Source organism: Conger conger, chromosome 14, assembly GCF_963514075.1.
Source record: "Conger conger chromosome 14, fConCon1.1, whole genome shotgun sequence".
In the NCBI taxonomy this organism is placed as follows: Eukaryota; Metazoa; Chordata; class Actinopteri; order Anguilliformes; family Congridae; genus Conger; species Conger conger.
Genome location: NC_083773.1, coordinates 15,960,884 through 15,984,557, shown reverse-complemented (window position 1 = coordinate 15,984,557; position 23,674 = coordinate 15,960,884). Strand labels below are relative to the sequence as shown.

At 40.7% G+C, this 23,674-nt stretch overlaps 1 pseudogene; it reads right to left on the bottom strand.

The window, feature by feature from the left end:
• Positions 1 to 7,267: 7,267 nt before the first annotated feature.
• On the bottom strand, positions 7,268 to 23,600 carry LOC133109935 (inter-alpha-trypsin inhibitor heavy chain H3-like; annotated as a pseudogene).
• Between the last annotated feature and the right edge of the window lie 74 nt (positions 23,601 to 23,674).

The following is a 23,674-nucleotide window of genomic DNA, read 5'->3' as shown; positions in this document are numbered from 1 at the left end:
TGCGCTGGTTGTCTTCACTTCCTTTCTCAGTTTGGTAAAGGCACAGGGTGACATGGGGGTCATGGTGCTTCAGGCATTCTGTCTGTCTCATGGGAGAAAGCAGTGGTCCCTGGGTGGGGTATGTGGACAAATCTCTCCTACTGCACTGAAAAAATAGGAACCTAATTGTCTTTTGGAGAAATCAAAAAGGCACTTAAGTGAAGTGTTGAGATGGAAATACCACAATTAGATGTCCCGGACAAGATTGATAGATGATTGATTGATTGTTTGGTGCATCTCTCTCTTGTTCCCTACATGTGGGATTCACCTGACATACTGTAATAGCTACCCATGAAGACATTTTCCTGAAGGTTTATGGAGCTTTGCACTACACTAACTGGGGTGCAGTGTTTCCACTATATTTTAATAGAAGATTCTCACTGCTTCAGCATTGCAATCAAGTGCATACAATGACCCAATTTCTCATCAATAATCGGGATGTTATTGTTACTGTGTGCAGCACTGCTCTCACAAAGTGGTTAGTCTCTCCCAATATTAACTAGGCTAAACACTGTCTATTGCAGCAGCATCCTTCATACAAGTGCATCACATAACCGATGTGTACTATAGCTCTGGCAATGACAGCGCTGCAGCCCATCATGCAGGCCTAGCTGTTGGCTACGTCAACACTACAACTTGTTAAGCGATTGGGTAATCAGGCAAAAGTGCCAGTGAAGTAGGGGCATTGAATCACGGCAGCCTATATGCTCCACAGACCGAATACTCACGATATCAATCAGGAAAGCAGACACTCTACCACCGTGCCATATTATGTCTGCAGGTGAACAGTAACACTGTCATTATTGTATGTGGATCTCAGGACCTGCTATTAGAATAATGAGTATATTTTGTAGCTCAAATGAAACTGCACGATTAATAACAGGAATGTTTCAAGTCAGGTCAACATCCTGAATTTCAAGTCCTCAAGTCACAGTGTTTTAATAAATAGTAAAGCAATTGTTCAAATATATAACTTCAGTTTCTCTGACCAATAACACTACATACTTACTGTAAACTCAGAATCAAGATAAAGAGACTGCCTGTTTTTGTTTTTTTATGTCTGTATTGCCACACAGACGTAACCTAACGCAGTCACACAGTGTATGCAGAAAACTTGTGTGCTGGGGCTAACAATGAAAATCTAAGGTGAGAGAATGTTGGTCATATTAAATTGTGTACGAGTGCACTGCTTTCACTTCATTCATTGCGCATACATTAGGGCGGATCACACATGCACACTTGGGGAGTTGGGGGAGAGATCACAGCCCACATTCAGACATGGGAAAACACACTAAACTGCAACTTGTTACAAAATATGTTTTCTACAGTAGGGGGCAGTCTATAGCTTAGTCTAATTAACTGAGTCGCTTTGGATAAAAGCATGAGAAAACTAACTGTAATGTAAATGTATTTTGCAACAGTGATAAGACATTGGCTATGTAGGGTAATAAGTGTTACATGCATTAAGCAATTAATAATGAATGGGCACACCAAAACTAGCTTTGAAATACGTTATGTCAATTAACTGCGTTGGCCCTACAAAAGCAATACTCGTATATTTTAGACGGGGCCTACCTTGGCTGGGTCTCGTAGCGCACTCTCCACTGAATCCTTGTCTAGTCCACTCCTAACTCTGCCATATGTGATTGTGCCAATTTGTAGTAGCGTAGCACAACAGCACACGCTATGTTTTCTGATAGCAAGGAACAAAAACTCAACAAATGAAAATACACGCCTCCAATAAAAATGCATTGGTAAGATCGATAATTAATTTCTGCAATACAGATACACTAATGTTCGTAGGCTATAGCTTCTTGACATCCGTAATTTGGATTGAGGACCAAAGCAGTAGTAGTTTCGTAGTGTCTTTCGTCGTGCAATTGATTGGTCTCACAAAAGCGGAAATTAGGCTACTATTTAGCTGAACAGCTAATCGTCGGTTTGTGTGAACGGGATGTATATTAGAAATGTATTTCTCATTAGATCATTTCAATTTCATGACACGATTGTCGATCATATGGTGGATAGACCTAATACAACCATTTTCGCAATTAGTTGCCAATGATCTTCGTGCCAGCTGCATATGCTTGGTTTTCTTTCGATTCCGCTCCGCGCGAGTTTGGTGAGAAAAAGGTAGACGACCCACATCGAAAGAGTAGATGTGTTAGTCCTACACTTTCCATTGACTTATAAGGTTATATGGTTAAATAAAGGATATATTTATTTCTTGGACTACACCAAAATGTTGGTGAACATAATAGGATAGAAAAACTGGAACTAGAAAATTGTATTCCGCATTTATGATGCTTATTTCATCTCCACTAAGCCACTCAACTTCTAAGAGATGAGGTCTTGGAGACACTGACTCTGGGGTACAGTTATTTGTCATGCAATCTGGCAGGAATTGAACGGGGCTGATGGATGCCGGCAGAGCTGTAGTGTACAAACAGATATGGAATGGCACAAGGCTAAATAAACATGAAGAGAACCCCCCACAATGGAATTCTTAAAGCATGAGCCAAGATTCTGAGCCTGCAACTCTTGACACACTCTCACCCAGATAGAGAGAAGATGCTAGTAGTTTAACCACAACTGCACCAGAGAGAGTTACGTTACATTTGAGTCCATTGCATGCACACACACGCGCACACACACACACATACACCCACACATATTCATTGAGGTGGGATTTCAGCACATGAACACAAAAATACTTCAAGATTATGAACTAAAAACACAGAAACACACACAATTATACAGAACTGTTGATTCAATCCCCAGTGTAGCCACAATAAGATCCGCACAGTTGTTGGACCCTTGAGCAAGGCCCTTAACCCCACATTTGGATAAACGTGTCAGCTAAATAACATTTAATGTCATGTAAAGAAAACCAGTGTGCTGGGGGACATCTTCTTATTTAAAACAATGCATACAACATGAAGGCAAAAAATGAAAACAACACACACTGAATCCAACCTACAAAATTCTTTCCTCCCTTCATCTGCATTCCCTTTTCATAATTTGCATTATTTCTACTTTTATGTTTGCTTGTTTTCCTTATCACTCAATCAAGAATTCTCCCTTAGAGTCCTGAGAAACATTGCTCCCCCTTCCCCCAACCTTTTTCTCATTATTCTGTCTCCTCCAGTCCTCTGGATTTACATTAGATTACATTACATTACATGTTGTTTGACTAACACTTCTTTATCCAAAGAAACTTACAGTTGATTAGACTAAGCAGGAGACAATCTCCCCTGGAGCAATGCAGGGTTAAGGGCCTTGCTTAAGGATTTTATTGTGGCTACTGGGGATCGAACCACCGACCTTGCGGGTCCCAGTCACGTACCTTAGACACTACGCTACAGGCCACCCTGATGATGAGGTTTGAGGTTCAGTAGATACTACAGATGGGACAGTAGTGTGACTTATGAAGCCATACACGTGACACTGAAAAAATGGTAAACCCAAATTACATTACATTACATTACAAGGCATTTAGCAGACGCTCTTATCCAGAGCAACGTACAACGAAGTGCAGATCAAACACAAGTACATGTGCGTAGAGGACCTGAGAGGACAGTACAGTTCTGAGTCCTAGTGTAACCATACAGATTCAATCGGAACCCTTGAAGAATACATCAACCTTCAAACTAGCATACCACAGTTGGCAGCTAGAATACCCTGAGTACAACAATGCAATTGCTAATACAAAAAACAAAAACAACAATATCTATACAACTATATAAGTGCCATTACAGTCAATGGCAAATGACGCAAAGAAAAGGAAAAGAATGTAAAAAATGCTGTCTCCCTTCACCTCATGTATTTCATCATGCAGTATCATGGTGATGCCAACATCAGGATTCCCTACCTCCTCTGTGGGGACCAGACATATAGGCCGACAAAAGTAGAGACAGTGGGAGGAGGAGACAGTGAAGAAGTGAAATCAAATGTGGGAAGGAGAGCACGCGCTAATTCCTGTGTAGGTCAGGTGTGTCAAAACAGGCAGCGGTATCAGACTGCCGGGCGTCAGTCTGTGCCACACATGTGTCACAACCCCCCAGGCCAGGGACCCGCATGCTTGGCCGCCACGCCCATGTCAAAAACATGTCCCACCAGCATTCAAAATTCTTCAATATTCAAAAATATACTGGGTAAGGTGGGGGGCAGGGGAGGCAGTCCTGAGGACATTAAGAGGAGAAAGGGCTCGATTAAGAGGAGAAAACACAAAGGAGAGAGAATAGACTGGACAAGTAAAAACATCAATCAGGAGCCCATACATATGAACATATAAGTATGCGCATCAGGTATGTTTGTGTATTTGTGATGCTGGAGCTATGCAGTAATCCAATTTAGTCCTGGGGAACTGAGCAATATGACACAGTAGATCATTAAAGAAGACATTTATTAATGTGTGCAAAGGGACAGTATGCATCTGGAAATGTATGACAAAAAGGTCACAAAGCTGGAAGATACCAGCTTTGAGTTGCAGCCCAGAAAACAGGCAGGGGTTTCTTTATAATCTAAACACACACACACATACACACACACATGCGCGTACATACGACTACACAAACACATTGAAAAACGAACTGAGTGCACCTATCTGTATCTCTACTGTGCTGTTTTAGTGTGAGAGAAGCAGTGGAGCAGTATGCATTCGTTTTTTAAGCTTTTCATTTTTTGCATTGAAAACCAATGCTTCCATCTAGTGGTGAGTAAATATGTTGCATCACAGTGTCAAGCATGTTTTTCCCCCCACCCACCTAACAAAAAGGCAAACTTTTGATACTTTCATCAACATTCAGCCATATCTTTCACTACAACATACACCACATCAGTTGAGGGGGATGGGTAAATATTGAGGTATCAGAATGTCAAGTCATTGTGGATCCAAACTTTTCCCTGGTGTAAATTCCAGCTTGGTTCCAGCCTGGTTTTAGCTGGTTAAAGGTCATCATGCTGGCAACAATACGATGTCCAGCTGGTGGGTGGGCAATAGACAGCAGACCAGCACAATGGTATCCAGCGGGAGCAGACACTGGTTCCAGCTAGATTCCAGCTGTCCCAACGGGGATCTGTGGCACAGCCCTGAACTGGATTGAGTCCTACCTCTATGGTCACTCCTTCCTGGTTGCCTGGGCTGGTACAGTATCGACACCTCATCCCCTTGCCACAGGTGTTCTCCAGGGCTCAGTCGTCTGTCTCCTTCTTTTCTCCCTTCACACTAAATCCCTTGGCCCTGTTATTACTGCTCATGGTTTGTCTTACCACTGCGTTGCTGATGACACCCAACTCTTTTTCTCCTTCTCACCATCTGATACACAGGTTTCAGCCCACATCTCTGCTTGCCTGAGTAACATCCAAAGCTGGATGGACAACCATACAAACGCCCTGTGCAAGGAACCTCGGAGTAGTGATGGACAACAGACTGTCCCTCTCTGAGAACATTATGGCGGTGACCCGGTCATGCAGATTCTTCTTATACAACATCCAGAGTATCCACCCCTTACTCAATCCAGCTTGTGGTCCAAGCTATGGTACTGTCCTTCCTGGACTACTGCAAATCTCTCTTGACTGGCCTTCCGGCATTTTCCATCAGACTTCTCCAACTTATCCAGAATGCAGCAGCTTGTCTGGTCTTCAACCTTCCCAGACACTCCCACGTCACCCCCCTGCTCACTTGCCTCCACTGGCTGCCTGTTATGGCTCGAATCAAATTCAAACATTGGTGCCAGCTTTCCTGGCAGTTAAGGGGTCAGCCTGAGCTTTCATCCCAAAGATCATCAGACCCTGCATGCCTATGGCTTTCAGTCATGAAGGTATCAAATGAGCCTCAAACCATCATGCTGCTGCCAGATATGCAGTAGATACTACAAGAATTGTTTCTCCTGATTATTTTTTCCATCCTGTTCAACAGGAAAATTTTTCAGGAGAAACAATTCTTGCAGTATCCAACAAATATATTGTTAAAGAAAATAGTTTTATTGATATAATGCATTGAATCTACAAGGCCCAATCTTATCTTAGTTTCATTTGTTATTCTTAACACTTGAAAATAAACTTCCCTTGAGGGTCTTTCGGTGCACTTGTCCCTGGTTATGGGTATGCACTTTGTTGTAGGTCGCTCTGGATAAGAGCATCTACCAAATGTCTATAATGTAATAATGTAATGCAATATGCATGCGTGCACTCACAAATACACACAGGCTATAAGTGGTCCCAATCTGTTAGGACTGACTGGCCGTGCATTAGATGTGAGCTGCATAGCAGGGGTGCAAAGGTAAACTCCACTGTTCTAGCATCACAGAGTGTAGCACATCTGCTGGAGCGCCAAGCCCTTGGAGATTACATCAGCTGCAGCTCAAAAAGCAAGTCAACAAGGGATTCCAGTGCCCCCTGGTATTTCTGAAAAGCACTTGTGGGTTTTGTTTCATCCACACTATGCCAGAGACAGGCTGTGTTGCACAAACCTTAGGGCATGTAGTCATTGTAATACTGCCACTAAAGCCAACAAATTGCATTAATCCAATACCTACATGAACAGGCTACATTGATATAAAAGACGCTAACCTCCACCCCCCTCAGGATGCATGTATGCACGCAGGCACTTCACGCGTCATGCTTGTGCACGTACAAACACACACACACACAAACACACACACACACACACACACACACACACACAAACTTTTGGCCCCTCAGAATTATTATTTTCTTCCTTTTTCTTAATTAAAATTTAGGAATGAGAAAATAACAACATATTTATACATATCCATGCTTCCCTTTATTTTTGTGATTGCAAACAAGTCAGACAAAGAGAGTTCATCATCACATTTCTTTGAGGTTGTTTCCATTGAACCTGATATCTGCCGATTAATGACATGGTAAGGTGCAGAGGAAGACAACGAAATAGATAGTAAACATTTTCATACTGTAGATGATAGTATGCTGGCCTAATACACTTTAATCTTTTGTCCCTTTCACCAAATTACAGACCCAATGTTAGCTTTTCAGACTTTGATTAACTGAGTCCTTGTCTATGGCAAAACACATTTTAAGAATTTAGGAAATCCTTGTGCAAACGTATGTGTGACCGGAACCGAACTAACAAATTCCGCCAGATTTATCAAACACGCGTTGACACAGCTTTTTTTTCACAGCTTACCAAGTAATTGTACATCAAAGGCGTGTGTTCACAAAGTCTTCAAATACAGCAGAAAATGGAATGTAAAGAGAGGTCACCCATAGCAAAAAGCCTAATGCAGCGCTCATGTCATATCAGAATGAAATGATTTGGCGCAGCTTAGCTGGTTTTGAATATTCCAGAAACAATGTAGTCACTGGCTGTGCCTTCTATAAGTCCTGTGCCGTTGTTGTGAATGAACCAGCATGGCACACGTTCCCCGTTCTTCACATCCCAACGGAAGTCCCGCTGCCAGCCCCTGTACCACAGAGCCACACAATGCACGTGAATAACAGAGATTCCAAAATGTAGTATTGCAGTCTGGTTGTGTGTGTGTGTGTGTGTGTGTGTGTGCGTATGTGTGTGTGTGTGTGTGTGTGTGTGCAGGATCAGGGATGTTTGTGTAATTTTTTGTTACCTGGTAACAGAGAGTCGGGATCCCTTCAATGTCATTGTGGCATCTGGTTTGTCTGGGGAATCTCCATGATGAAGCTCACCAATCTCAAAATGCACACCATTGTAAAACTGGCCTGTATGTGGGAGAAAAAGGTTCAGAGACTTATTATTACACACAGACTTATTATGTGTTACTCAACTAACATAACATTGAAAATCAGTTCACAGTGAGCTACAGATGTACAGGCAGGATTCAATGACTCCCCAAGCTAGCCCAGCCCACCCAGTCTTACCCAGTAGGCCATGAACAGCGGGGGAGAAGAGGTGGCTGTCCAGGGTGTAGAAACCCAGGTAATCCCTATGGTACGGATGCTTCTCCCACACCTTGTGCAAGATAATGATGAACTTCACCGAGTCCTTCAGGGTGACAGTCAGACTTTGGTCCTTTGTCACCTGCAGGTCAATGCTGCAAGACAGAGCATTGTAGTTCATGTGATTCACATGATGGTGTAACATACAGAGACTTCCCTTTCAAGAGGATAGTAGGCATAGAAGGTATGACTACCAGGAGGATCAGATGGACTGACATGGATTTGATAGGAACAGAACCTGAATGATCTGTAATTGTGGACTTGACACAGCAATAGTCAAACTTTACATTTTTTACATTTACATTTTAGTCATTTGGCAGGCGCTTTTGATCCAAAGCGACTTACATGCCATGTCACATTATTAAACATTTTTTCTGGGTGCTGGATGCTGTTTAAATAACAATATTGTGCAGAAGTGATCATTTTGTGGACTCATCTCCATTATTCATACGTCCTCCTTTTTGTTTTTAACGTTGTTAGAAGTGCCCAGTATGGCATTTGTTTAGTGTTTTATATGTTGTCCTTTCAAAATTAAATGAACTACTCTAAAATGCATCAATGACAAAAGGTTTTTGGGGTGGACTGATGACTGGTTTGGCATGGGTCAGACTACATCTTCCTAAGACTGGGTTGAGCCCATTAGTTTTCCAGTTTGTATTGTAGAAGCGTCCTTGCCTTAATGTTTTACTTACATACTCCACACAAACAAATCCATTGTTAGACCTTAATCTTTTGGCACCCACATTATTGCACTTATCTTTGGGGTCTAAGGGAAGGCTCAAATAACTGTCCACCAGAGCCACTTGAAGGACATGGTGTTGGACCAAAGTCTGTGCTTGCCTGGGAAGACTGGTGAAGAACTTTTACTCATTGCTCACCTGGGCCACTTGAGGGATTCAGTTGTGGACCAGGAGAGTGAAGTCTGTGTCCCGCTCTGTAAGACTGTGATACTCTGGGTGGTCACCTCCAGCTGGAACCCAAGCTTCTTGTGAAGGATCCCAAACCGGCCAAAGTAAGTATTAATTCTGCTCCCAGGGTCTACCTTCTTGTCCCCAATAGTCTGCGCATTGACCACAATTCCTGCAGGGGGTTCAGGGGTCACAGGGCACACATCAGGACTGCATCTCTCAATTCTACCCCGCAGCGATGCGTATGTTTAACCCACCATCAACATGGCAGCGCAACCGATGTTTAACTAAACTTACCATAGCAGGTTTTCAGATTTACTGAATAAGCCAAGTTATTCAGAATTACAATCATTGTGAGTACACAAAGTCAGATGGAATGGAATTTTTTGTAGTGAATTTGTAACTTCATGGCCTACATTCTGCAAAACCGCACTGTCCACACCACATGCATTCTATACAGGAATGACGCAAATTGCATCTCCCCACACACTCATTTCATATACAGTACTGTCTTAGGCACCCTAGACTTTATTATATATATGTTTATTTTTTGGTGTGTGTTCGTATAAAAGAACACATTTGAGATTTACAAATATTCATCCATCCATCCATTATCTTAACCCGCTTATCCTGAACAGGGTCGCAGGGGGGCTGGAGCCTATCCCAGCATACATTGGGCGAAAGGCAGGAATACACCCTGGACAGGTCGCCAGTCCATCGCAGGGCACACACACACCATTCACTCACACACTCATACCTACGGGCAATTTAGACTCTCCAATCAGCCTAACCTGCATGTCTTTGGACTGTGGGAGGAAACTGGAGTACCCAGAGGAAACCCACGCAAACACGGGGAGAACATGCAAACGGGGATTTGAACCCAGGACCTCCTTGCTGTGAGGTGGCAGTGCTACCCACTGCACCATCCGTGCCGCCCACAAATATTCATTTTCCAAAATATTTTATTTAACAGACACGTTTTGTATTTAATTTTAAAAAGTAACGTATTACTGTAAGCAATTGACTACTTTTTATATAAAAACTTGATCAACGCTGTCTGAGATCAGAAGCAAGAAGCCAACCAAAGTCTGCAGAAGAACTGGCAAGTTCTCCAACATGCTTGGAACAACCTCCCTGCTGATAGTCTTACAGAACTGAAGGATAGTGTTGGCTATCTCAGAGAAGTGATGCAATTTTAACGCCGAAGGGTGGTAACAAAAAATATTGATTTGATTCAGTTTTTAGCTATTCTGCCAAATTACTAAGATGTAATGTAAAATGTATCGTACATTTATGTAGGACCTTTCATTGAATTTTTTTGAAAGAATGTTATACAGGTGCCGAAGACCTTTGCACAGTACTGTACTACTGGTTGTACCCCTGATCTCACCTGGCAATGGGTCTCTAACCAGATTGAAGATGGTTCCAGGCGCATCGTCAATGTTGAAACACAGAGAGTCATTCTGTTCTGGCACACTGATGATGAAGTGGGGGTCACCGTCCACTGGTAATTAATATCAGAAAAGTTCAGGAGTTGCAGCTCCAAAACAGATAATTCTAATGTAGACAGGTTGCTCACTTCAAGCAAGCTGTCTGGTAAGCTCAGTTGTTGTGTGGTATTTGTGTTTTGCCATGGATGGCTAAACTGGTCAGATTACATAATTCATACTATTGTATTTCACCAAATACACAATAGCGAAATATTTGATAATGTAGCATGTGTAACCTTAAATTAATATTTAAAGGAAGTAAAGGAAAGGAAATCCCAATTGTGGACATACCGCTTGTAACAGGGTTGTAATGATTTGATGGGCTTGTGTACCTGGTCTGGCCTGAAATCAGAAATGCATTTTTTGTCGTTATCACCTTGTGGAACAGGTGGGGATAAGTGTCACAGCATGTATTCCATAGTATGTCCAACTTCATGTGTCCAACATGCTAATGCTTGCTAGCCTTTTCAAAAAACAGGTCCAAACATTCATTTATACCACAGGTGATTAAATCCCTGAATGGTAAGGTTATATTTATATTTTATTCACTTAGTTTCTGTCTAGCGGGTCCAGCCAGAGCACTACTCTTATTTTGTTATACATGTCATAACTACCAGCAGCTGCTATAGTGCACCGTGTTTTTTTTTTTTTTTAATTAATTTTGGACTTCAGATCTGATCTGTTGATGTTATATGTCTGTCTCTATGTGCTGTGCCTGTTTTTATGTAACGCTGCCAACAATGATTTTCTATCAAAAACCAATTTCCCCACGGGCACAATACCTACTACTAATCCTGAATATTTGGCAACTGACAACAGAAATTTCCATGAATTTAGACTTCCTCTAAGACTACTTATCTAATCATGGAATACACAGTATATTTACCAACTGCTAACATTTGTCTGAATTTGACTGTGATTTCAGAGAACTCCCTAATGTTTCCCAAATCTGGTTTGAAAGAGTAATGGACAAAAGTATAAGAATCAAAAAAAGTCCGGTGGATAAATAGGGGGTGTTTTGTTGCTGACCAATACTCACCAAGAGCTGAACGTGATCGCTCACCTATAAACCAACATCAAAAACAAAATGTCAACAAAACATGCTTTTATCAATGCTTGGGATCACCAGTGAGAGATTAGACTGTTTAGATATGAAGATCATGAACAGTTAACCAACAGCAGCCTGAATTGGTTATAATTGTGACCCTATAAATTTCTAATGCCTCTCAGTGATTTTGCTTATGAAAGCAGATTACACTGTAGCTCAACAGTCTGTGAGCATTGCACGCTGCTGTAGCTGTTCTGCCTGCCCTCCCAACTCCAAATCCTACCCTCAGTCAGTTTGTCAGCGATGAGTGTGTCCGGTGGGGCCTCGTCACTCTGGGGTTTTGTGGCCACCATGGAGGTGAGCGGAGTGACAAAATTGTACTTCAGGGACATTTCCAGAGCCCGGGCGGTGGCATTCACCCTCTCGTGTTCTGGGCCACTGTCCCTGTGGAGACACACATCCAGAGAGAGGGCAGAATGGAGAATCCCTCCATATGACAGAGACATTTCTAATCTGTGAGTTGGTGCCTTTATTTAGACAAGGGTGGAAAGTCACAGACTTGAAATATGAATTCAAATGTGATATAGTGGATGTGTACAATTCTGGGGATCCGGGTGGCACTCGTGCCTTAGGGCGTAAGTAACATGTACTGTTACTACAGAGATTCATACTGACTTCTTGCTCAGCAACTGTTGGATCGTTAGGTATGCCCAAAGACGCTCTGTGAAGTCTCCAAAGATGTACTTGTCATCAGGGAACACCACACTCCAGTCCAGGGTGTCGGCTTGACCCTTGTAAGAGATATCTTCTTTCAACTGGGGAGACAGTGTAATGGGTAAAATCATTGTAATGTCTGGGCATTGTGCATTATCATGGGGTAGTAAATATAGTGGTGTAGAAGGGGAATTTATTTTAGGGTGGTGTTGAATATGATGTAAGATAATGTATAGTGGTGGAAAGCACTGTAGAACAATAAGAAAATTCACAAAATATATACTTTATTTTCCTCCATACGTGGAATGTCCTGTTTCATTTCTTGGCTGCTGTAAAATACTGAGATTTGGGAATTCACACAAGCATGTGTTCTCCATGCTCTTGTCCTTCTCAACGGTGGATGTTGGTGACCATCTGTGCGTGTGTCAGGCCTGTCTTGCATTGTTTTTACTTTATTCCTTTTTTCATGTAATTCAGTAACATAGGTGGGCATGAACCATTCCCATACATGTGAAAACAGTGAAAATGTATCTCACCCCCCGTGCTGACACCTCCACCAGGAAGTTCTTCAGTTCAATGTCAGCCAGACGGCCAGCTACAACAATCTCAGAACCATTGAAGAGCTGCTTGAAGTGATATTTGGTCAGCAAGTCAACAGCATTCTCTGGATAATGCATGTTTACCTCAGAGAGCAAAGTGCTGGCTACCTCAGAGTAGAAACCCTAAAACAGATAACTGTGTGAGAGCAAAGCATCTATGAGCTCACAATCATGCACACACACGTATGCATTCATGCACATGCATAGTCCTGAACACAGTAAAATTCTCTGTGTCCATTTAACTCTCATAAAAAATAACACAAAGTTCTTGCAGTATAATTAACTTTTAGTTAATTATAACTAATTATTAATTATTAATTATTTTAGTACTTTTAAATTAGAGCCCAGTAGGTATACAACAGTATTACAGCAAGGGTACTGTATAATAAAATACATATAACAATGTAGGGGTTAATAAGGGGTCAGCACATGCAGTTGTAAGGCAGCATCAGAATCCTCGTAGATCCTTCTGGCCAATCCATAGTTCTGCGTTGCCATCACATTCAAAAAATCATAATCAACATCATCGCCAAATCCAAGGCAGAAAAGAGTTATGCAGTAATGAATTGCATTCCGTGCATTCTCCTGGATTTTGTCAAGCCTTGTCTCCCCTGCACACAGGCACAAGCAAACACACACTTAAAAACCATTCCCAATAATGCCATATTTGTATATATACTATTCTTTCATGTGAGTCACATGCTGTCATTGTTTAGTAATAGCTAGTAACAGTATTTTCATGTGTGTTTTGGTTGTGTTGTCTGACTTGTTTCCAAAAAAATATGAGAACATCAGTGTTAATACACTTGAACATACCGGCACTAGGCTGCCCATCTGTCAGCAAGATAACCATGGACATACTCCTCTCAGGCAGCTTGTTGTTAGCCTTGTCTTCTTTCAACATTTTAACTGCATCCAGCACAGCATCATTGATGTTGGTATCTAAGGGAAGATGGAGGAGGCACATCATATGACTTGCAGAGAGACACACAGCCTAAAGCAAAAGACATAAAGACTCCTCTGAAAAATGTTCAATTACAGCATCTACTTTTATTTTTTATTGCCCGGTTATATGGGGGAGACTTCGGAGGTGTAAACTGTACCCCGAGTGTCAAAAAGTCTGTGACCATTCCAAAAGCACCTTTATATCCATTACCTTAATAGAGGTGCCCTTTGAAAGAATTGGCATGGACCTCATCTGACCATTAGAGCAGAGCACAAAAGGATATCGCTTTGTGTTAGTCCTAGTAGACTATGCCACCTGATATCCGATATCCCCCCGCAATATATCTGTGATATTCCCGTGTGGGAATTCCAAAAGAGATTCTCTCAGATCCAGGCACCTCTTTCATGACATGGACACCGACAGAGCTATACAAATTGTTGGACGTCAGGTTTATTCAAACAGACGAGCTGGTGAAGAGGTTCAATAAGCTTTTTTTAAGAAGACAATCCTTTTTTGTGTTTTCATCCCCCTTCTCTGTCTTCTGCCTGATAGACTTGATTGGCATGAAATCTGTAAATGTGCTGCTGTTAACAACTACGGGGTTGTGCACTCAAAATCCCGTGGTCACGCAATATTTGCCTGATAAAATATAACACCCGGTCTAATTTACCGTAGGCGGCTGGTCTAATGATTTTACTTTAATGCTAATGCAGGTCTCTGTACACTTTGATATAGTCTTATGTGATGGTAAACTTGCATTTTATATGCCAATGCATTTTATATGGCGTGGGACAATCATGATGGTGAGATTAACGTGTCCATTTTTCGCTGAAAGCAGGGAATTTTCTCTTTCGATATCCGACCCGATGATAAATAGCCTAATGATGATGTATTGCTTTATTTATTTTTATGTAGATACCGTATAGTTCACAGCGAAGTTAGGTTTGCCGATAGTTTAAATTCGCGTGTCAACGAATAAACACGGATGAACAAACGCCATAGAATAAGCCATAATTGAACTCACAGCTACAGATGTAAAACACACAAATTATTTGACAACTGTAGTACTGTAGCATTCAATTCCATGCGGTGTTCGCATTCTTAACCCTGAAATGGGCGCAGATCGCTTGCTTGCCCGACTGTAGCTTGTGGATTTCAATGTAAACAGCGTATTGTAATATTTGGTGCAATGATGTATTGCTTTATTTTTATGGAGATACATAGTGGAAAGCTACGTTCAGTTTGCCATACTTCGAATTCGCGTGTCAACGAATAAAGACGGATCTTCTGTGAATCTTAGGAAACGACATAACTTACAATTAGCCATAAGTCAACCTACAATTACCCGTAAGTCAACCAACAGCCACAGAAATTATTTGATAACTCTAATACTGTAGCATTCAATTCCCTGTGGTGTTTGCATTTTAAACCCCCTGAAATGGCCAGATTGCTTGTTCAAACTACGGAAGCTAGTCGATTGCTAGTTTAGAACCGCAATAATAAACATGCATTTATTTTAAACTGAGCTTACAATTTAACCTTCAGAAAAAAAAAAGTCGGTTATCGGTTATCAATTATCAATTTTTGGTAACCGGTTACAAATCAGTTTCGGTTAAACGGTTAACCGTTCACACCCCTAGCTTTGGCCCTCTCCCCTTGTAAAAGAGGCTTTAATCTCAATGGGACTTTCCAGTCAAATAAAGGTTTAATAATTGACAGTGAAACCAAAATGTCAATTGCTGATCACAAAAAATTGTAGAGTAGAGCCAAATCAAGACAAAAATATGTCTTTGTCCCAAACATTATTGGAGAGCACAGTATATACTTATTACAATTATATTGCTAAAGGATTGATTCCCACTCACTTCCACGGACATCAATTCTCCTGACATATTCCTTTGCCTCTTCAACATTCTCTTTCGTGGCCTTGATCAGGGATGGTTTCATTCTTTCAGTAAAGGTGGCAAATAGGACTATACCAAAGTAGTCCTCTTCACTGAGATCATTCAGGATAGTCAGCAAGGCCTCACGGGTCTGAGGGAGAGAAGGCATCATTACTGAGGGACCCTCTAACACCTAACATGCAAGTCTAAGACTGAGGGAAAGGTTGTAAATGTTCAATGGCATTAAGACCACCTCCCCCCCACACACACACCATAGTGAAGGGAAAACAACATCCGTCTCAGTCTCCTGACTCAAATCCAATCAAATACCTGTGATCTGACCTGAAGAGGGGATATCAATGATTCTGAAAAGTTTTGCAAGGAGGAATGGTCAAAAACCCCTCCAAATGTGTTCTCTAAATGTATCACAAATTATAGGAAAATACTGATGGCAGTCATCTTTGCCAGGGGTGTTTAAACCAGAGCTGTATAAAACCAGGGGTGAGAATAATTTTGGCACCTATGATTTGCAGAAAGAAATAATCATTTAATAGTAATTGTATATACTATTTAAAAAAAATTACACTCAGTGAGCACTTTATTAGGTATTTATTAGACTTATTATTTAGACTTCTACTGCTGTAGCCTATCCACTTATGATGCATTGTGTGTTCATAGATGCTCTTCTGCATACCACTGTTGAATACATTTTTAATAAACATTTTTCCACATCAACTCAATATTAGCATTGCTACCCTGGTTGCCTGTTTCTCTTTGAACCAATTTTAAAGTTGTATTAATCACATAGAAGGCAGCAAACTTTTAGCTCCCCATTGTCCTCCAAGGACCCTCAGCTCTGCCAGCCTGGGACTTTTGGCTGTTCGTTTGCCAGTTCTAGAGTAATTGACATTAAAATGAAGAAAACCCTTGGCTCTGGAACAGCCTTCCATACAATATTAGGTATGTGATATTAAGTTTTAGTAACCTAAAAGCCTTTTTAAACAAACCTAGCTTCTGTAATGACTGATCGCCATGTGCTGTGCATGTAATGATGCATTTATTATCACCTATGCGAAGAAACCCAATAAAACACTTCCATAACATAAATCAGTGTGTCATCTTCTCCACGTGCAAACTGACTCACCTGTCGCATTTTGTTCCCGCTCATTGAAATACTGAGGTCTATCACAAAAACGACGTTCTTTGGCAAATGGGGCAAATCCGTGGGGGCAAAAAAATGCACAAAGTACCCATTTACTATCTGGGGGAGGAACAAAGAAGGATTCAAGGGTTACTATTTGTCTGTCAAAACAAACCCACTCACAATACCAATGGAAAATATATTCATAGCATTTTGCCTACTCAAAATTAATATCGGTGAAGATGTAGATATTTGGGGATTACAATTCTCCATGCTTCGTGTTCAGTTGTTTACCATAATTTCTCATCTATAGGAATGAATTTGACCTATGTTGAGGACACCAGATTTAGCAAAACCTATTTAAAATAAAACAAAAAACATATTTCATTGCCAGGTCAATCTAAAAAAACAACAACTAATAACAGTATATTTCATTGCCTACTTTTTATATAATTTGGAATCTCTATTATGAAGCACAAGTCACTGACCTGAATATCACCAATGCCTTTCTCTCGATTCACATCATACTTGACAATGAAGTCCCCATCAATCAGGGTCCCATCACAGCCAGGGCATGCCCTCTGCTGATCCAGTGTTGGTGAGAAGGTGATATGGGCCTTGGTTGGGGGAGTGGGGGTGAGGGAAAGAGTAGATTTGAATATCCCTATGATTCATTCATAAATAAATGTAACAGTGAATGCGCCAATCAAATAAGACTATTGACCAATAATCCAAGCGACTCATTTATAAAAAGTGCATATGTTTCATGGACACGAAATAGACTTGACTGTACATGAAAACTGATCTGAAAATGTTCAATATGCATGACAACTCCAGAGGATGTGTACAAACTTTTCTTTGTAGCCATGCAGTACTGCAGGTTCAACACATTTTTTCAGACCTTGCCAATCCCCTTTCATGTGGTGATGTGTAGGCTATTAGACCACATGTGTCAGTGCACCTTTTGTGATAAACACCGAGATGTAATGCTGTGGGCCATTAAGTGGGGTAGAGCCATACGTGCAGGTTTGGAGGTGAGGCAGGGAGACATTTGACCGACAATATTTTCATTGGAATTGGACGCTAGACTACCAATTATTATTGTGGTTATTGTTAACCCCCTTCAGTTTCTACATAATTTGTTCTCCTTTTTCACTATGACAATTACCTTCATGTCAGTGAGTTTTTTCCACAAGAGGGAGCAAGTCATTGCTGATGAAAGTACCAGAGGCATCCAGAAAAGCAATTCCTTGAGGCTCATAAATGTCTACTATAATCTGTTGATAAAAGACAGAAACATAGTACTCGCATACTCCTGTCAAGGTACAACAAAATAGACAATGGCATATTGCACAGCTGAAGTGCACGTTTTCAAATATATGACTATGTCTTTTGCATGGTCTCACCAACCTCAAAGTTCTGGATCAGCTGTTTGGGTTTGACTCTTGTCATGAGCTCATATTTGCCGCGACTGCGCTGAAGTAGCTCTTGATGGGTCAGCGTGAAGATGACTTCACTATTGGCTGCAATGTTCACAGACACAGAGAATTTCTCCATCTTTCTGCCAGATGCCCTTGAAACACACAAACATGGCATGTATAAAATTCTGTGCAAAATCCCTGGGCGGTAGATGCATGCAGCTATTTTTCTCCACAATTTGCCACAAACACATATCCTTTGCCATTGATGACTGCCTGAAGTTTGCGACCCATCAGCGTCACCAGACACTGGATATCTTCCCTGGTGATGCACTGTCACGCCTGTACTTTAGCCATCATCAGTTTCAATTTGTTTTGTCTTCAGCAAGTGACATGCATGTTCAATTGGATTCAGGCGAGGTGATTGACAGCCAGTCACCTTTTTCAAAACCTCCTTGGTTATTTTACAGTAGCAGTGTGTTTAATACTTGTCGCATCTGTCTCATCGAAGGACATAACGATTGTTCGAATATTGTGGAGGTTGAAATGCATGGACCCCAAGAAATGCAGTGCTCTATGGGGGGTGGGGGGATTATTTGACCAGTTTTAAAACTTTGGCAGGATTGTAACCCCCCTTTCCCATAAATTACACCCTTACATCGATCCATAAGACCTTGTGCCAGGACCTTGTGCTAGTTTTTAAAGTACTTTTTAGCCAACTATGAGCTGGTTATTCTGTTCTTGAGGATTACCAGTGGATTGCATCTTTTCATGAATGCTCTGTGGTTCTGCTGATGTTGTCTTCTCTTTATGGCAGTCTGACACATCTACTGTATGCCTACACCCTGGAGAGTGTTCTTGATTTGCTCAAATAAAAATCCCCAGTCTTAGCATTTTCTGTTTCCTGCTTTGTTTTCGTGTCTCTTGTCCTTGTTTGCTTTCCGCAGTTTTTTAATTCATGCATTCATTCAGTCATTTCACCTGTGTCTCATTACCCATTTCCCTGCACTCACATCTGTTTGTTATTTCAGTTAATTTGTCTGTGTATTTATACCCGTCTGTTTGCCTAGTTTCTTTGCCAGATTGTAATGTGTTTTGACCGGTCTTTCCAGCAGTTCTCTGCCTGCATGTTCTGTGTTCTGACCTCCTTTGTGTACCCAAACTTTTTGGATTACCCTTCTGTTCTGTGTTTGATTACCTGCCACTGGACTTTTCTTGGGCTTTGATGCTTGGATTATGTTTGGTACCTCTGCCTGTTTGGAATGTTTACTTGACTATCCTTGCTGAAACTGTTTGCATTCTTCAGTTCGGGCACCTGATTTTCCAGGCACCTTTTCGTAAAACTGACTCGACATACTGTAGCTTAGAAAAAACAATGTACAATGCTCAATTTTGGTGATATTGTCATCGATTTTGAAAGGGGATTTGTCCTGTATTGTGGCTGTGGCTCCAATCACACAGGTTACAGCCACAATAATATGTATCTGCTGAAAAACATCTCAGAAAATCATTTCAGTGATAAAAAAAAGTCCACTTCCACTGTGTTTGAGCTTGTGCAGCTTTGTTTTAGCAATAGGTAAAGTAAATATTACTCTTGGAAAACAAACCCCAAAGGGTTACCTTTCAGAAGATACCAGGATTATGCCTGTAGTCCAAAGAGTCACATTTAGAAGACATGTTTTTACAGAGACATTTTAAGACATTTTATGGCTTTAACCATGAGGGAATCATTTACAACCAGCAATTAAAACAAGTGCACTTTGCAAAGTGATGCAAACCCTGCAAATACTGTGCACTGCTAAAAATATAATTATAATAAACTTCATTTGTCCACTCGTTTCATACATAAATGCAACGTACAGTACAGGTAAAAATGATATAATTTGTGAGAGGGTTTCACATAATCACTAACAAATATATAGCACTCCCAAATGTCTTGTGTGGTTAACCACTCGATTTTATTCATAAGAAGACTTAATTTGGTTTCTGGATAATGCTACCACACGGAAATGTTTAATTATATTTTGAATATTATTTTTATTTCCCCATGCATGGGAAGCCACAAAAATGTATGTCATTTAATTTTTCAGTGCACTGCCATTATCAGAAAGCAAGTCGGCCAAGTCTTTTTACAAATGTAATTCATTTTCAAATACTTGCCATTTTTTAATGAATTTGAACAGATTATAAAGTAAGTGTGTTTTCTTACTTGACCAATCCAGCAGTTTGTCCTCTAGAGACTGCAGCCTGATATTCTTTTTTGGCCTTCATTTTCTCTTTCACCTCACTCAGATACAGCTTTCCATCAACCTCCCTGAAACACACACACAGTGAGAGAGAGAAAACACCATCCAACTGCCCTTAGCTGGAATTTCAGCAGGGGAGAGTTCAATGGAGATTTCCTGCTATATTTCTAATTATTATTCATTATCTATGAGTCTAATTTCACATACTGCTTGATCCCTTCCATGATTTGAATTATAAAGCCATATACTGTACATACTGTATTTTATGGTTTACACAGAGTCACTGACATGCTGAAGTTTGTGATGAAGGCAGTTTTGGGAAGCTCCACATTAAAGAATACTTCTTTGGATGAGTTGGCTCTGTTGATAGCAGTGGAACTCATGACAGTGTGGGCAAAGTGAGATGCCACCTTAGAGACCACTTTCACACTGCGTACCACCACCTTGCCCTGCTTACAAAGAGGGAGAATCATTCAACAGTACAATCAATTGTCATTTTTGTTTTTGATTATGGAGTCATTTTGCAGTCTCTTTCACTTTCAAACCTCTTGATGTGGTGCATCATTGTGCATTGCTTTTTTATCACTGGCTCAGGCGGTTAGAACAGTTGTCTGGCGGAGAGTTGCCGGTTCGATCCCGCCCTGGGTGTGTTGAAGTGTCCTTGAGCAAGATACCTAACCCCGACATGCTCCTGATGACCTGGTTGGTGCCTTGCATGGCAGCCAATCGCCGTTGGAGTGCAAGTGTGTATGAATGGGTGAATGAGAAGCATCAATTTTACAGCGCTCTGGATGAATATAAATATATAAATGCCAACAATTTACCATCTTATTATGTTTTGATTGATCTTATCGTGTTTTATATGGAAAAGTATAGCTCTTTAATGAAGATAAGGGAACTTCAATCAATTTTGTTGAAAAGGCTCTACTTAACAAACTTTGCCACTATCCCTCATTGTTGATTACATATACAGTCCCCTCCAAAAGTATTGGAACAGCAAGGTCAATTCCTTTGTTTTTGCAATACACTGAAGACAATTGAGTTTGAGGTCAAAAGATGTACATGAGATTAGAATGTCAGCTTTTATTTCCTGGTATTTTTCCCAAGATTTGTTAAACAACTTAGAACATATCACCTTTTGTATCAGACCATCATTTTTTTAGGTGAGAAAAAGTATTGGAACATGTGACTGACAGGTGTTTCTTGTTGCCCAAAGATGTCCTGTTAGATTGATTGTTTAAGCAATAAATAGTTATGAATGTCTAGTCTTGGTTTTAGCCTTGGGTTTTGCCTGTGAACACTGCATTTGTATTGTATTGGCTGTTCCAATACTTTTGGAGGGCAATGTAAATTTATTAACTATGGTATCAGGTCTCTCTTTTTTACCTTAGATACACCACATGTAAACACTGAGCTGAAATAGGATTTCAGTACTCTTGCAAAAAAAGGAATTGGAATCACCTGATGTATCACTTGATTTATAATAGATTTTCTAAATGGTGTACAAGTCTAATTGCTTCATTTGTATGCTATTTTACTGCTGAATGTTATTGTGTGACTGAAAGCCTAATAGTTGATTTATTTGTTCGCACAATTCAACGAGACTACCTGCAACATAAAGGATAAATAAACAGATACAGTTGGAGCCATGAATAGATTTTAAAAAATAAAATAAAAAAAACTTAATAGTTCTTACCTCTTCACTGTCAGGGCTTCGCTTCTGCAGAAAAACAATGAACAAAAATGCACAAAACAAATAATATCAATACGAGCACATTATATCAAGACATAGACACATACGATTTGTGAATAACATCTGTTGCAATGGCGCCAGAATGGGTGGTGAAAACGACGTATCACAGTCAGCACCAGTAAGATTTTGGTTGTTCCGGCGCCTATGTGCCTATGTTGTTTGGATTGTATGAGATATGTTTTCCAGACACTATGCCACATAGGCATCAGTAATAAGGTGTTGAAGTCAGGGCGGAGGGGAGGTATAGAGGAGAGTACCTTCAGCTGCCTGGTCTCAACCTGAGCATCCTGGAAGAAAGGGTTGAGCATTGTTTCATTTACAAATGATTTACATTTGCAGCCCCAAGGCCAAGCTCGATACAGTGGCTTCAGAAAGTATTCACACTTTATTATTTATTGAAAGGTGATCCGTCTCATAACAGGCTGAATACTTTCTGAAGCCACGGTAAATACTGTCACATGTGAGCCCCAGCAGGAAGATTAAAGATAGCTCATATAATTAAAGAAAAAAGCCAGAGACACCACTTTACCTGTTGCAATGTGATATTACAGTACAGCACAATTCCTAATGTACAACAAATGATAATGCCTAAACGATTATGCTTTAATAACTTATAGATTATTGCAGGAAATGGTGCTGTATGAAAGTAAGGAATGGGAACCACTTCGTAATCAAGAGTAAAACAAGCAAACAGTGCAACTGGAAACCTGCAAACAGGCATGCTTATGGTGTATAAAAAACATATCACGTTACACATGACACTATGGACGCACTTTAGTCAATACAACCTCCCTATTAGCCCCAAGGTAAGACTATTTACAGTACATAAATAGAATGACAGGAAAGACAAAGGACAGAAATTCACCTGAGACAGGGTGTCCTGGGAGATGATGAGTGCCCCATGGGTAATGGTGGCGATAAACGCGTAGAGCAGCACAGTCCTCAGCCCCAACATGATGAAGTTTGAGAACAGCACTGACCAACCCCAGCAGAACTCTGCGTTAAACCTTATGTGGCGAGTGGGTGGGGTGTGTGGGAGGAATCAATAGGCCTATGAGCTGAAGACAGGAGCAATGACCAGCAGACGTGACCTCAAGCCTGACATAATTGCAAGGCAAGAAAAAGAATCTTAATGTACACAGAACATGTCAAAAGTGGATGGGCTACATCAGCAGAAGACCAGTAAGTAAAAAAATAAGTCCAATGCACTCACTGAGCACTTCATTAGGAACATTTTTTTACTTGATTACACCTACTTATTCATGCGACTATCTAATCAGCCAATTGTGTGGCAGCAGTGCAATGCATACAATCATGCAGATGACTTTGACCATGCAATGATTGTTGGTGGATGACAGGGTGGATTGAATATCTCTGAAACTCCTGATCTCCTGAAATTATAGTTTATATCTCCTGAATAAATATAAACTAGAAGATAATGTTACCTTTTACCTTTTGCTCCGTGGTGAAATCTGTCCTTTGTAAATAATTGAGATAGATAACACTTTTTTTCTTGCAAGGGCTTTTAAGCAATGT